General features: G+C 37.4%; 1 pseudogene; it reads left to right on the forward strand.

The window, feature by feature from the left end:
• Positions 1-353: 353 nt before the first annotated feature.
• Positions 354-1775, forward strand: LOC143391181 (heterogeneous nuclear ribonucleoprotein A3 pseudogene; annotated as a pseudogene).
• Positions 1776-2939: the final 1164 nt, after the last annotated feature.

Below are 2939 nucleotides of genomic sequence, written 5' to 3' on the forward strand. Positions count from 1 at the left end.
TATGTTCTTTCTTCCTTATCTATTTAGAGTTAGGGTTCTTGATCTTTCTCTATTTTTTGAAAAATTAATGAACTTTGTAAATATTTTTGTAAATTTTATCTGTTTTCAATTGTGTATTTTATTGGTTTCTATTTTTATTTGCTTGCTTCTACTTAATTTGATTTTACTTTGTTCTTCTTTAACTAGGTGAGGGTTTCTTAACCTTGATATGAGCGACATATTTGCATAATTTTTTGTTGTGAGGAGCCGTTCTATGTATTGTAGGATGTTTAACACCATCCCCTCTGCTTAATAGATGACAGTAGCTCTTTTACATTCAATTACAACATCAAAAAATGTCTCCAGGTCTCAAAATGGAGGTAAAACCGCCCGCCCGGTTGCCCCCAGCCCGACTCCGACCGGCCGTCGCCCCGGCCGCCGGGGGGAGGAGGGCCAAGATCCAAAGGAACCAGAGCAATTGAGGAAGCTGTTAATTGGTGGTCTGAGCTTTGAAACTACAGATGATAGTTTAAGAGAACATTTTGAGAAATGGGGCACACTCACAGATTGTGTGGTAATAAGAGACCCCCAAACAAAACGTTCCAGGGGCTTTGGTTTTGTGACTTACTCTTGTGTTGAAGAGGTGGATGCAGCAATGTGTGCTTGGCCACACAAGGTTGATGGGCGTGGAGTGTAACCAAAGAGAGCTGTTTCTAGAGAGGATTCTGTAAAGCCTGGTGCCCATCTAACAGTGAAGAAAATTTTTGTTGGTGGTATTAAAGAAGATACAGAAGAATATAATTTGAGAGATTACTTTGAAAAGTATGGCAAGATTGAAACCATAGAAGTTATGGAAGACAGAATGGGGAAAAGAGAGGATTTGCTTTTGTAACTTTTGATGATCATGATACAGTTGACAAAATTTTTGTTCAGAAATACCACACTATTAATGGGCATAATTGTGAAGTGAAAAAGGCCCTTTCTAAACAAGAGATGCAGTCTGCTGGATCACAAAGAGGTCGTGGAGGTGGATCTGGCAACTTTATGGGTCGTGGAGGAAACTTTGGAGGTGGTGCAGGTAACTTTGGCTGTGGTGGAAACTTTGGTGGAAGAGGAGGCTATGGTGGTGGAGGTGGTGGCAGCAGAGGTAGTTATAGAGGAGGTGATGGTGGATATAATGGATTTGGAGGTGATGGTGGCAACTATGGTGGTGGTCCTGGTTATAGTAGTAGGGGGAGGTTATGGTGGTAGTGGACCAGGATATGGAAACCAAGGTGGTGGATATGGTGGTGGAGGAGGATATGATGGTTACAATGAAGGAGGAAATTTTGGTGGTGGTAACTATGGTGGTGGTGGGAACTATAATGACTTTGGAAATTACAGTGGACAACAGCAATCAAATTAGGGACCCATGAAGGGGGCCAGTTTTGGTGGAAGAAGCTCTGGCAGTCCCTATGGTGGTGGTTATGGATCTGGTGGTGGAAGTGGTGGATATGGTAGCAGAAGGTTTTAAAAACAGCAGAAAAGGGCTACAGTTCTTAGCAGGAGAGAGAGCAAGAAGTTGTCAGGAAAGCTTCAGGTTACTTTGAGACAGTTGTCCCAAATGCATTAGAGGAACTGTAAAAATCTGCCACAGAAGGAACGATGATCCATAGTCAGAAAAGTTACTGCAGCTTAAACAAGAAACCCTTCTTGTTCAGGACTGTCATAGCCACAGTTTGCAAAAAGTGCAGCTATCGATTAATGCAATGTAGTGTCAATTAGATGTACATTCCTGAGGTCTTTTATCTGTTGTAGCTTTTTCTTTTTCTTTTCATTACATCAGGTATATTGCCCTGTAAATTGTGGTAGTGGTACCAGGAATAAAAAATTAAGGAATTTTTAACTTTTCAAAAAAAAAAAATGTCTCCAGACATTGCCAAATGTTCCTTGGGAAATGAAATTGCTTCTAGCTGAGAATTACTCATTTATATTTTAAAGATATATCTTAGGGTCATTGATTTAAAAATTTTTTTCTAATATACATATTTAAATCTATAAAATTTCCTTTAATACTACCTTAGCTGCATTCCTTTTAGTAAACTGGTTTTCATTACCATTCAATTCGAAATATTTAAAAGTTTCCCTTATATTTCTCTCTAGCCCATGGGTTATTTAGATATATTCTGTTTAATTTCCAAATATCATGGCATTTTTCTAAATAGAATAACATTACTTATTTGTAACTCAATTGCATTGTGAGAGAATATGCTGTGTAGAATCACAATCATTTAAAATGTATCGAGACAATTTTTATGGACCCACATTCAGTCTTTCTTGGTAAATGTACCATGTTCTCTTGAAAAATAAAATAAATTATGTGATTATTGGGATCAGTGTTCTATAAACATTAATTCAGTAAAGGTAATTATCTTGTTTGGGTCTTCAGTGTTCTATTACTTTTGTCTAGTTACTCCATCAATTGCTGAGAGCAGGTTGTTAACATCTCTATGATTATGAATTTGTTTAATTCTCCAATTAATTCTGTAGACTTTAGATTCATGTTAGTTTGACTCTCTGTTATTAGTTACATATACCTTTATGGTTTTTATGTATGTTATGCATTATGAATAGCTTCTTTTTAAAAAATTTTTAGTTGTAGATGGACATAATACCTTTATTTTGTTTATTTAGTTTTTTCATGTGGTGCTGGGGAGCTAACCCAGTGCCTCATGTGTGCTAGGCAAGTGCTCTACCACTGAGCCACAACCCCAGCCCTGAATAGCCATCTTCTTATTATGAAATATCCCTCTTAATTTCTGGCCCCACTGCTTGCTTCAAAGTCTTCTTTTTGATATTAGTGTTTTACTGTTTGCTCAGTGGTACTAGGATTACCTTTGTAAGTAGAAGTAATACTGTAATATTTTATATAGTTTACAAAGAGATTGGCTTCTCTTTGGTCTTCTCAGTAGTCTCACAGG

Source organism: Callospermophilus lateralis, chromosome 2 (assembly GCF_048772815.1).
Source record: "Callospermophilus lateralis isolate mCalLat2 chromosome 2, mCalLat2.hap1, whole genome shotgun sequence".
In the NCBI taxonomy this organism is placed as follows: Eukaryota; Metazoa; Chordata; class Mammalia; order Rodentia; family Sciuridae; genus Callospermophilus; species Callospermophilus lateralis.